The sequence below is a fragment of the Cinclus cinclus genome, chromosome 26 (assembly GCF_963662255.1).
Source record: "Cinclus cinclus chromosome 26, bCinCin1.1, whole genome shotgun sequence".
NCBI lineage: Eukaryota > Metazoa > Chordata > Aves > Passeriformes > Cinclidae > Cinclus > Cinclus cinclus.
Genome location: NC_085071.1, coordinates 3,095,401 through 3,109,333, shown reverse-complemented (window position 1 = coordinate 3,109,333; position 13,933 = coordinate 3,095,401). Strand labels below are relative to the sequence as shown.

Sequence of the window (13,933 nt, the reverse complement as noted above, 5' to 3'; positions counted from 1 at the left end):
ATTTCTTTTTGCTTACAGTGGTTTTCTGTCTGATCTTATGCATCAGGACACTCCAAGAAAATACTAAAAACAGAGAAACTACTAGTGAAAGTCTTGTGTGGATGTAGCAGCTTCAAATAAGGTTTTTATTCAAAGGGAGCAGTTATGATTCAAAGAATACATCAGAAGGATGTACCTGGACCCTTGGAAATCAGCCACAAAGCAAAGACTTCAAAAGATGTTTATTAGGAAAACCAGTCATTACAAGAGGGTCAAACAGATTGTACAAGACACGTGCAGTTTCCAGTACAATGCAGAGAACAAGAAAATTCTGCAAATACAGGTAACACACCCACCTGAACTGCTACCATGGGCACATCCATGCTCAGGTCACTTGCCATGAAAGGCAGGTGATGGGGTTCTTCAGGCAGCCAGCCAATTCCTGGGACGTTTCACATTTCCTGCAGAAGTACAGATTGTACACAGAGTTTTAATGACAGTTAAACCAAAATTACTACTCAGGAATTCCTACATCCAGGTTGGGGCATTAACATACTGTATCTCATAAAATTTTATTTCTTTGTTGTCATTCAAGGTTTCATGTTCTTATAATTCATTTTTCCTTACAGACAATAAAACCTTGCTGTCTTAACATGATTCTGCCTAGCAAAGCATATCTGAGACTGTTTGCTTTGTTAGCCAAGGAAGAGATACAGATTTAATTACCTGTCAAAACAAGGTAATTCAGATGTATTGACAGGCAAGTCCTTTATAACCCACATCAGAGAACCAAGATATACATTAGCTAATGCTTTTAATAGGCTTTAGAACTAACATGTCCTAAACTTGACCAAACCCAGGAATTCTTGTCTTTAAAGCACAGCTTACAGCAACCAGCAATCCCCCATCACAGAGCAGAGAGCAAAACTCAGAGCTCAGCAGAGAAAAATGAACATGACCAGCTCAATAGTTTCTAGCAACAAGTGCAACACTAACACTAAATCAGGAAAATGAATAGGAAAAATATCTCACTGAATAGATTGGTGAATTTGCATCAGTATCTGTACCTTAAAGGATAAATAAATACTGCAAGAATGGTTAAAAATCTAATTCTCGAATTAGTCTCTTCTCCTCTCCATATAATACATAATAAATGCCCAATTTCTTGCCATTTTGTAATGGCTTTAGCAGCTGCCTGATCAATCTGAGAGATGTCCATAAATCCAACATCTGCCCATAAACTTCAAGGATTGTATCAGAAAAAAAACCAAAACAGATTAACTATCCAGAGCTTGGTTGTCAACCCCTTCGTCCCCAGCCCCAAGCTCTAAACTTACCTTCTGTGTTGCAACACAGCTGCTGGATATGCTACAAATGAAGACAAACATTTCAATCAACACTGAAATTAATAATTGGGGACACACAGCACCTAAGCCTTCATCAGACATGTCAGACCACTGGGACCAGAAAGGAGTACCTGCCACCAGACTGCACACTTAAAGTCCATGCTTTAGTGCCCATCACAGGGTCTATCCTTCACCATCTAAAAACAGACCAGAAATAATGGCATTTCAAAGAGGAGAAAGTTATTAAAACAAAGAACACAGATCCTGCAATCCTACCCCATGGAAAAGAGGAAGGTGGCATTCAGCAGATACAAAAGCAGCAAACATGAATAAAACAGAATTCACAAACTCAGGAAAGGCTCTTCATTAACGTGGTGAATAATTTGAGATTGCTAGGTAGTAATATTAATATGCAAATAGTTAATTAACTCACACACACACTGTTTACAGAACTGCAGTGAGCATGAGCAGGTGTTACACCATCCTCCTGCCTCTCTATAAAGCTGAAGGTAAGTGAAATAAGGTCACTTATTTCACATGCCACCAAATATCCCAAATTACTGAGGTAGACTTGGAAAGATCCTTACTGGTTTTTTTTCAAAATAAGCTGCAACTCTTTGCATCATACAATTCTCTGTAAGCTAAAACTTAGGACTGAAACTGGAAACAAGAATGCAGGTGATGCTCACCTGAGCTACTGCTTCAGCTCACAAAAGGAAATGTGACATACTGCCAGAGCTGATTTCAGCTATTTTTACAATTCAGTTTTTGAATACCAGTTTGGAGGTTTGGTCCATGGTAACAGTAATGAATATGTTTCTTGATTTTAGTGGTAAGACTTTCTTCTTTTTAATTCTGCTCCTCCTGCTATTTTTTAGATACTTCTCTTAAGCATGCAGAATGAAAAGAAATCCCAGCTATTGTGGAACAGATCATCATCTTTTTCAAACTGGCCATTGAGGAGAGAGAAACTGTTCAGAGATGGATCAACCTGAACATCCTGCATATGAAATAAAATGCAACAGTCACTTCACTAACATCTGCTCAGGCAATTCATAACATTGTGCAGCAGTGACATTAACTGGTGTTTGCTTACTCTTTTTCAAGACAAGGCAAGGATTTAAAGTCCTAAATGACTCTGATGTACTCATGTGAATGACGAATAAGCAGGCTGCAAGATTTCATGTTGCTTATGCAAGTATAAGTGATGATACATGTCAAGGAGCAAGGTGCTACCTCAGGAGGTAGTGCAGTACCACACTCCCCAAGAGCATTTTCTAGGACTAACAGCCAAAAGCCATGAATACAAAGCAGCTTATTCCAGAGAAACTAGAGACTAAGATTCAAGAACTGTGATCAAAACATTCTATTTCTCTAAAAAATTAATGAAGCCTGAAGAGATCAAGAGGCATAAGCTAAGCTGGGCTGATGATCCAGCACATGCCAGAGACCAGAGATCAAAGAACCCAGATGAAAACCACTTGCCTCAAATCAATGCTACCAATAAATAACTCTTAAAAGAAGCCATGAATGCTGATGGAGTCCTGCCATCAGTGTGTGGATATAAAGCTCTAAAGGTCACTCAAACCAAGCTGACTGCTGGACTTAAAACTCTTGGGTCATAGGACATACAATTTGTATCAGAAAGGGCTCAGACAACAGAGCAAAACCACAAAGCCAAAAAAGGATTGATCTTGTCCTTCCTGTTACCTCTGGTAATGCTCTGGAAGATGGAAACTCTTCCACCTCAGCAGTGCCAGGAAAGCAGTACTACAGACATGGGAACACCTCAACAGAATGGGAAGGTGTTTAGAGTCAATGAAGCAGAATCACCAGAACACCACCACCTCAAACATCACCTACTACTTCCACACCTCAGACATTACCCTGGACTCTGAGTGATGTCAGGATGGACAAAACCCACCAAAATGAACAAAAAGACTGAAAATATTTTACTTATTGTAAACATAAGCCAGGTAGGAGACTGGAAGACCAAGACTTGAGGAGCCATCATGAAAGCAGAAAAGGTCCAAGCCCAAAGAGGAAAGGGTCACACACGAAGTGGAAACACAGACAAGCACAGACTTCTTTGGCAAAACATATAAAAGCTGAAAAGCTGCAGGCAAAGCTACATTTTTGTTTGGATTTTGGCAAGACCAGGAACTTCCCTGAGAGAAACTGGAAAGGATGAAGGTTTTATGGGGTCTGACACGTTTGTGACCAAAGAGAGAGAAGCTGCAGGCATAGGTCAAGCACAAAGAAAGCAATGGTTGAGCAAGGAAAAGGTGCACCAATGCCTTACCTCTCTCCAGCTCCCAGGGCTGCCCTCCTTCAGCCAGCTCATGCAGCTCTGTGCTGCTCTTCAGCAGGTATCAATGGACAAAACACCAAAACTATTTGGTTCAATTCTTCTCCCAACCCAAATCACACGTGAAAAAAGCAGGCATTGAGCTCCACTTCTGAGAATGGATTTTTATCCTCCTCTGCCTCTCCTGTTGTGTCAATCTCAGAAATATTCCACCTGAGCCTTGAAAAGCAGCAGGTTCCTGGGAAGGCACTGAGTCAGGTGACACCCAAAAAGGCATTTTTAGACAAATATAATGAGCAGTTACACAAATACTTCTCTATCTCACCTCTACTAAAAGCTCATTAAAACCCAGCTTCCTAATAATTTCAATTTAAAGTAGAGAAAACCAGGAAGATGGGAAATACTAGTTTCTTTGTTTCTTTACTTCTTAAATGTTGCAAGGAGAAACAGCTCTAAACTGTGAGGTAAATATGAGCCAAGCCTTCTGACTACTGGTGCATGATGAACCTTAAGAGATTGAGAAAGACAAAGCCTAAGTCCAGGAAATGTAGAAAACACCTAGAAAAGGAAAAATATTTTTTAAATGTAACAAAAACATATGGGAAAGAAACTAGGGAGTCATAATCTTCTGTCCAATTTCTCTACTTGTCACTTACTTATTTTTTTTTTCAATTTTTCCCTGTGTAAGGTTGCAAAGGAACACTGAGAAGCCATATACTGGTATGCCCAAATTCCTTCAGTCCAGATTCAGCTGAAATTTGTGTGCAACACCATAAGAAGCAATTATAAATACTTCAAAAACAAGTTTTGCCTGAGCAGTTTCAATTCAAAACCACTGGGCTAAAAATAAACTTGATTTAAGTAGTGGAGCCTATCTTGATTATTCCAGATATTTAAGAAGTTTAAGAGCATGGTACCTAGCCCAGGAATCCAGGATGTGATTGATACTTGTGTTCCTGTTTGCTGTTCTGCCAGACATCAGCCAGCAGCTGCATCAGTCAGGCAGTGAAGAGGACTCCACTGGCCTGCAGGCTACAACCCACAGCACTGCCACAGGCCAAGAGTCACCTACAGGGAAATAGGAATTTTGCTAGATTTTTATAAATTTAAAAGCATATCTAGGCTCCAACTGACTTGATGATATGCCAAAGCTTTAGTATCCTAGGGTGTGTGGAGAGCCTGTAATATCAGATTGCAAAAATGAAGTCCTGAAATCCTTTCAGGAAAGCCAGAAATCAAACTTCCCCACATGTACAAGGAGAGGTAACTTACCAACTCAATTCATACAGCATCATTAATGCTCTTCAGGGATTATGAGATGACATGAGAATGGAAGCTAAAACATTATTAGCAGATAAAAGTCCAGGCACTTGTGTACAGAAGATAAAAAAATGAGTTTTAACTTCTTCAGAGCCTGATTTCTGATTGCTGTTAATAACTAGTTTCAAAAATAACTTATTTAGAAAACTAGTAGAGAAAAAAAAAGTGCATTTATACAGCCACAAACTTGTGCTTCTCCTTTCATTCTGCCACCAGCCATCTTCTTACAGCTGCAGCTGTAAGACACCTGCACTGGCTGAACTGTTTAATGACAGGACTGAACCATGACAAGCAAATTAACATCTAATCAAACTTACATCTCAATTTTCATCAACCACTCCTATCTCTGTAATTAAGTACAACCATTCTCAGCCTCTTGGTATTAAAGTCTGATTGTGGGTTTCTTCTCACTAAAGGTTTTGTGGTCTCAGTTTGGAACAGAGAAGAATTTTTTGCTACCACAAGCAGAGGCTCTGTGCATCAAAAAGGAGTCTGTTTTTCCTTGAGATCCACCTGGCTCTGCCAATCCCACACTTCCTCCTGGAAGTCTTCTTACATATTTATACACTACAGTTCCTCCGTGCCCAGGGGATTAATCAATTCAGGCATCATTATGTAATTTTCAACTACCAACACAGTACCTGACAACAGAGAATCAATGTGAATTATGTACCCCATGTTTCTGTTACATCAAGAGCAAAATTCACAGTCTCTAGGGCCAGATCCAGCTCAGTATCTGAAAAACATGTATTTTTAAATAGAAAAAAAAGTTATGCCAAATATCCTCATAGTCTGTCCTGCATTAATTAACTTACTACTAGAGGCTTTGTAAGAAATACACAATGGTTAAAAAAAGATGTAAAACACACAACTTCTTTGTATTTCAAGCTTGTAGAAGCTCAAACTGAAACAGCCACAGAAGACAGCACAGATATCATTTAGTGTTAGTACTTCCTACTCCTCTCCTGGCTACCCAGCCTACAAGCAAGTTGCTACTTTGCATTTGGGTTTCATGCTAGCAAAAAGCTGGTTCATTGCTGTCATGATTTTCACCTTACACTTGTAAAGCAATTTTATCCTGTATCCTTTCTCCAAAGGGTGCACGCCTAGTGGGAATGACTGAGCTGAGAGGAAGAAACTAAATGGAAAGGTAGAGCTCACTGCAAGCATTCTCTTAACAAAAAAATGCTTGTTACTTTCTTAAGAAAAAAACCTTGCAACTTTACCAGCTTTCTTCTCCCTGCCTAAATACTATTGCTACTTTGTACCCAGCCATCATATTTGGAAAAAATTAAGACATAACAACACAGAAAATTGAGACTACATCATCAGACTACATCAGATTTCTTTTAATGCAAATTAGATATTACTGCAAGCAGTCCTTCAACTGCCTATGCAAAATTCCTCTGGAAACTTTTACTTCAATTCAGGGTTTTAGACTTCACATACATTTTGCTTCAAAAACCTGATATGACTTTACTTGCCTGATATGCACATCTCAGAAGTGGAGTCCACTGGTCTGTGGTGGGCATACTTTCAGGAAAGCAAGATAACCCACTACAGCAGCACAGCCCAAATGTGTTCTTCAGAGATATTACAGGGAGATTGAAGTCAAACAGCAAGCTCCTCCAGCATGCTGCCTGCTAGACAACTCCGTAGCACACTTAGAACAAGATCCTGTAATCCACCACATCTTTCCAGTCATTGGGTGGAACTCCCCTGCTCACCCACACAGATCTGTGTCACTTGCTTTATTCTCTGTCTACAGCTAGTAGAGACAGCAGCCACGATCTGCCTCTCACATGCATCACTCACTTCTCCTAGCCTTGTATATGCCTGTTATCACCACATTAATTTATTCTTTAACTGAAAGGAAAACCTACAAATAACTTGCCAGCAGTTGCCCTCAGCTGGGGAATGGTCCATCACTACATGCCTACATCTTAAGCTGCTGGACACCTGAAATCATTTCACATACTTCACTGTCTCAGCCTTCCTGCTCCACTCCTGGGAACTTCTTTATGCTTTCCTTTAATGTAGCTGCTCATTCTGGCAAGGAATGGCTGCCAGCCTAGTATGGAAATATGGTCACATGTACTATGAAAGAGATGTAACCAAAGCTCTTCCAGTAAAATCAGATTAGCAGAAGTGTTTCCCACTTGGAAAGTCATGTAGGAAATGATGGGATCCACCACATTTAACCCCTTTTCATGATTCATTCTCCTACATCCCTCTTCCTGGACTGCACAAAAAGCTGTATCCTGGCTCTTCCCTAGCTCTCATTCTCAACCCTAAACAAAACATGCACTGCAGCCAAACCAGAAACCAGAGTGTTAGTGTGAGAAAATCATGAAGTCAGCTTCATTTTCAAGGATCTGTGTGCATTTAAACATAAAATATTTGTTCCAGCCAGCTCAAACAAATTACAGATCTCTGAGACAAACTCTACTCTTCACTACTAAGAGAGCTTCAGAAGGGAGAATAAAGTCCATTAGTGAAGAAGACTGCCTGTACTGGTCTAATGTACAATTGTTCTCCTAAATATCTGGTGCCCCCTCTTTTTCCTAAGGTCAGTCATTCTGTACAAGTATCAAGTAGAAAACATTCTGAGCTAATTCACTTCCATTCTTCGCTCACATAAAAACAACACTGAAAATAGCCTATCTCAGTAGGAACTGCTCAGAAGATTATATCTGCACTTGACAGTTCAAACAAGACAAGTCTACCAAAAAATGAAGCAATTTTCTTCAGAATGCCAAAAAACTCTACCCTGCAGAAATAATCTTCATGGAAAGTCAGGATATCACACCTGAATCCCCACAACTCAAATATATGGCCTTTGTATAGCTAGAGAACAGAAAACACCGAATCAGTACAAAAGTTCAAATGAGTGAAAATTACTGAAGTTAAAGGAATAAACATTCCAAGTGTTGCTTCTAAGAAGGAGGATGATTATTCCCACTGCAAAACTGGATTCTAATCCCTTATGCTAGAGTCTAGACTTTGCTATAACAGAAGAGCACTGCTTTTCATGTATTCCTGAAATGCAAATTTCCATTATTACTTACTCCTTGGTCAAAGAAGGGGTGGAGCTAATCACACCAATTAAGAGCTGAACAACCAACTTTCTTCCACATGTATAAACAAACACTCTGCCCATCCCACAGTGCACACATCTCATACCAGAAAAATCACAGAGCTACTCAAATACTTGCATATCTGTATCTTATTTCAGCAACTTCTACTGATACAGCCACACATTTGATGTTTTTTAGCTGCTTCTATTTTAAACTTCAGCCTAGCTGCTGAAAGGATTTTTTCAAGCTATTTCCAATGAATGAACAAGGATGTCTTGCACTGATGGAGATACCTCTCTGGCCACACAGCCTCCCACACTGGGGAAGGTGCAGCCTTCACTCCATGGACCCCACTTTGGCCCAATGAAATAGATTTAATTTGTGACCTTTAGATTTTACATGCTACACTGCAAACCCTTCTGAACCCACTCCTAAGGCATCTAGATGAAAACACCTATTTGACATGAGAGAAAAGGCTAAAACCAAGATTCAGTCAAGCAAAAAAGGAGAGCGGAAAAAAGCACATTTATTTTCTATGAACTGCCATGAAGGAAACATCAAAAAGATTTAATGTTTACCAGAACATTAAAGAAAATATATGTTTTAATGCTTCACAAACATGATGAATGATGAATGCTTTTTGCATAAAATTATTTTATGAGCAAATTAGCTCCTAAGTGCATGCCTGCATTTCTCTGCAACACCTATCATCTAGAAATGCTGACAAAATTAGTAACTCAAGTTCTCATACTTTATGTAGATAAGGAATAATATCAAAGAAATTTGAAGAATCCTGCAGTATTTTTACCTTTAAATACCACATAGAAAAATCATTTGAAAAAGAGCAAGGTCCACTCAAAAAGATCTCAAACTTTGCAATAGGGCTTTGCATCTGCACCAGCAGCTTGTTGGCTCAACAAGACACTGCAAGGAACTTTTCTCCCCCTTCTTTCTACATAAGGAGACAGGTACAGGTGAACATCCAGCCAACAGTGGGAGAGGAAAGGAAGAATAGAAGCTATAATGCTACCATTAAGGGTTTAAGCATCTTCATTTCTCAGGAACCTTGAATTCAATATCTCTACTTGTAATTATTGTTTTGTACAGTATCATAGCAGCAAGAACTGCTTCCAGAGAGCAGCCTTGTTGTAACAAGGGCAACAGCATTGATGGTCAAGTGGATTCACTTTGGATCTGAATGAGAAGCAGCTGAGAAATCCTGCTGGCAAGTTCACCAGGAGAACTGCTACAGACTCACTCTTCAACCTGAAACTGAATTTTGCCTCTGACCTATGTGTTCAGGTCAGCAGTGCTCTATGAAAAAGCTTACAGAATGTTTATGAGATGTAATGCAATGTATTAGCATCCTGCAAATGTACAGCAATTTGGAAAATCAAAGCTACAGAAATCCAAAACATGTATGGCATAAAGACCGACTAGGTATTCATTAATAGGGTTCTTGTAGTGAACCCCTAAATAATAGCTGAAAGAAAAACAGTGGGGCAGAAAACCAAATTTGGCAGAAATAGTTATGGTTAAGAGTCATCTTTAAAGTTGCATTCACCAAAATTTTAAATTGAATCCAAAACTGTTTGGAAACAATATAAAGGTGGCTGCTCAACTTTCTGGAGTAAATACAATGGGATAAGCATGACTGTCCTTATTTATGAGCTTACTGCTCAGCTATCTGGCTATTAAAGGACCCTTTTATGTTCTACACTCCTCCAGTGTTTGACCCTGCTGAACTTGACATGCAGAACGCTAGTGTGCTAATATTCTCCTGGCTTAATTTTTAGCACTGTACAAGATCTCTGTACTCCCAGCAGAGTTCCATGATCACCTAACCACTGCTCTTTTCAACTCTAGCCTTCCTGATACTCCATCAAGGACACTTCCAAAATGGGAAGACAATGACAACTGTTGCATGAAGAGATTTAAAAAACACCTGAAAAGTGGTCATACCAGCAAAACCAGAAATGCACAGTACTTTTCCTCTTCCTGGAGCAGCACGCAGCAAAGACTGGTGAAAGGCCCCAGACCTGATGTCAGACTAGAGCCATCCCTGCCAGTAACTCCTGTTTCTTGAAAAAGGATCCAGCTGTTCCTGAACTGCTGCACTAGTGGGGTGTTTCCCAAACCTGACCAGCTATCACCTACCTGCAAGGACACTACTGTAACTCCTCTGTCCTTCCCAGGGAGAGAAGGAAAAGGTACCCAGCCCACAGGGTGCTGTGGGCACAGCCATACTGTCTTTCCTTGTTTGAGACTTTGGATTTTTTTGTAAAGGTTGTTTGCTTGGTTTTTAATAACTGAAACTATTTTTAATCAGAAGACTTTTAGCCCATGCAGCAATTCACTTCCCTCTTTCTGCAGCAGTTAAAGCAGCATAGCAGGGAACTTCAGAACAGGAAGAAGCAACCATTGCTAAGACAGCTGAATGCTCTCCAGAATTAGATTCCTTTCCTATCATGAAATTAATGCTTACACCCCATCTCCTCCAAAATTCCAGCTGGATATGCACCCTTCTGCACACCAAATCTGAAATGTCTGAAGGTTATGTCGGAAAGAATAATGTCACATGAACAGGTGCTGATGCAATGGATGCTCACTTCTTGAAATTAAAATGGAAATACAATCACTTCTCACAGGCTGCTGTGAAGATTTAGAAACAGAATGAGAAAAAACTGTGTATCCTACACTTACACAAGCTCTGCAGGAAGTTCAACAGGAAAATCCCATGAGAAGACTGCACGTTCACTGGTACTTAGGAAGGAAAAAAGTGAAGCTTGTGGCTGAAGCAAGGAGGGCAGAACTGAAATTTGGTCTGCTTTTCATTATTTTTTTTTTCCCCTGCTTTATTTTGCATTTAATGCAATTTGGTATCTTACGATCACATGAATATATTGACATTGTGTTTTAAACTCATATACTTCACTGATGAGAGACTGATGTTTTATGGAAGGAGCATGTCCCATTCCCATTATTTCCAGCTATCTCCAAATTCCACACGTGCAAAAAGTAATCCATTAAGTGTTTTTTTTCCTCCTGTAAGGACCTTGCCATCTGCTTCCTTTCCCAGAGACAGGCCACCTGAGCAAGTGCAACACATTCTACTACATTCACTATCAGCAGCTCTATGGGACATGCAGATTGGAAAATCCAGAATTAAGAGATCCTCTTTTTTCTATTTACAGTCTTTCAAGTGAAACAACATTGATGGCTTCATATGATCATAACTGTTCTCAAGTTGCAGTATGCCGAGTGAAGTGTATCTGGAATTAAACAAATACTTCATTTCTGAAAAATCCTTACAAAATACCTCTACTCACCAGGCACATTTCTTCTGCAGTCGGTGTCAGAACTGGCATGTTATTCAGTCCCACGGTAAACAACGACTGCACCTGGAATGCTCCTCTAGCCTAGCAAGCTTTTCCAACTTCTCTGCTCCTTTCCAAGTACTGCATGGATAAGCAGGAAAAGACAAGTCTGCTGGCTGAGGAAAGGTGCAAGATGAGCAGGTGCCATGAAGAATTCAACATGTCCAAGTACTTGATTTGCAAACCTATTCTTCAGCTTTTGCTATTTGTTTGTCTAGAATCAACATATGCCCTCCACAAAAAGATTATTATTAAAATCCAATGGGATTTTATAATGGGATCAACTACAACTGTCCCTTGGTACAAAAGCCGCTCTCTCTCTATTAGTGCCTTCTGAGCATTATCATGTACAATATGCAAATGATTCAAACTCATGATATGCCAGTTTTGCTATTTCCAAGGCAAAATTTATTATTTTCCAGAGATCTACTTGGACACATTTCTTAACAGCATTCTTAAGCTTTGAAGAAGTGTGCTGCAAATTCTTTGCTTTTCCATGGCTGGGGAAAGAAACCCAACCCATTCCTGGATTTAATTAGCGAGGAAAAATTTTAATGTTCAAAATGTTTTATGCTTCCGGTACCCCTAAAAGAGCATTCCCCCTTCTTCTGAAGTGCAAGTCATCTTTATTTTCAAATCAATTTCAAGAACCTATGCCATGCCCCTCTTGGACAAATTTAGTATCAACCTTTATCTTCCACACTTGCAATCTCTCCATGGTAATGGCAGATTTTGAAAGCTATTCCAGTGCTCAGGTCTGCGCAGCTCATATCCTCCCTCCTCCCACACCAACCCTTTCACCTTACTGAAGGAAATGAGAAAGAAAGGTTTCTTACCGATAACTCCAAGGTTAATGTCCCCTGCGAACCCCACCTAGCAAGTCGACATCATGACATGTCAGGTCAGCCTCAATCACGCTTCCCTGATAGTCAGGTAAAAGGAAGGAGTTAAAATACAAAATTGACACTTGCAGATTTCTGGACATCAGAAAATATATTCTGAACTGTCTTTCAGAGCTTCTGGTAACCTCCAAGTTGTTAAAACATTTCTTCACAGGGATTCTGCTGTTCTAAAATTTCAGAAGTTCCTGATCAATAACCAAGTATCACAGATCCACCTTGACTATTTTATTTGAATGAGACCAAAAGCTTATGGTTTCCCCTTACTACAAGTGATTTTTTTTCTCTCTTACTCTACACATTTTATCAACTAATACATGCTCAACAAAACTGCTCTGGGTTTCAAAGGACAATTTAAGGCAACAGACTACAACACCTTCATTCAAATTCTAAGTTAACAGAAGCTCTAACTTCTTTTTTTTTGTTGTTGCTTTAGAAAAAACAGGAACACAACGTGGTACACTCTTTCTATAAGGCTCTGAGCTACTCACGTAGTTCACGTGAATGACAGAATTCCACTGACACCTCCACCGTCCAAGCAATCCTTAATCACACACATACTCCACCTCAAGTCATGCATAATCAAAGATTGCTGATGACAGATTTCTAGGACAGGTCCTTGCTGTTCTGTGGATGGGCCACCAACATTTTTTGATAACAATTAAACCTTGCTGAAAATGCATTCATTCAGTAGGGTCTACAGGTCTTGGTACCAAATGTTTTTGAGAGGTTTAAGACTTTTTGCTCAGTACTTGACATTTATTTCTCTCCTAGCCTTATAATAAGAGTGCCCTCTGTATTTTTTTTCTGTGTAGCTCAAATTACAGAAATAGGCTTAATGTCCAAACAGAGAAAGGACAAAAAGTAGTCAGGTTTTTATACAGTCACCAAAATCATGCGGTGATCTTCTACTTCGAGTTTATTTTAGAAAGGTTTAAGCAATGCAGTTGTCATTCTTTAATAATCAGACTACAGAAGCTGAGATTTAAAAAATAAACAATTGCTAGAAAAAAATTAACCCTTTAACACTTTGAAAAAATGCAAGCTACGCTGAATGAAATAGTAAAACTGTAAGTTGAGTTTAGTAAACGGACTTGTTAATAAAGTGAAATTAAGTATATAATAACACATCTGTAAAAGTATTTTGCTCAAGTTTTGGAACTGCTAGGAATCTGGTAACTTGCTTCTCAAGTCAAAGACCTTATCAATACAGACATTTAAGCAACTGCTATAAATGAGTGATCAAATGATTACTAAAACTCCATTTCATGGCTCCTCCTTCAATGCCAGCAGGACACTCATAAAAGCTGAATATTGGTGTGTAAGTTGAAATCCATTTTCAACATATTATAGAGAATCTTATGCTAAGTTATACTGAAGAAACAATCAAAAGAAATGCAGGAGAGTAAATTTAAATTTATTTTTTAACTAGATGCCAAAATTGTGCTGAGAAATTCTCCCCTTGAGTCAGGCATGGTAGTTTCCACTGTACTACATTATCTTTGCTTGATAATTTTTTTCCATCATTTCATTAAGTTCTTCAAGTACAGCACACACTACTATTCAAGTAAGCTGGAGTACACCTTATCTAAGTACTGAAGTACTGCTGCAAATTTAAGAGGTGAAT

The 13,933-nt window shown here is 39.2% G+C and overlaps 1 long non-coding RNA gene across 1 annotated transcript; it reads right to left on the bottom strand.

Annotated features, from left to right (window-relative positions):
* Nucleotides 1–206: 206 nt before the first annotated feature.
* LOC134053857 (uncharacterized) lies at nucleotides 207–2,675 on the bottom strand. The gene is made up of 2 exons (XR_009933973.1): nucleotides 1,317–2,675; nucleotides 207–440 (listed from the first exon to the last, which is right to left on the bottom strand). It is a non-coding gene; the product is annotated as an uncharacterized LOC134053857 (long non-coding RNA).
* Nucleotides 2,676–13,933: the final 11,258 nt, after the last annotated feature.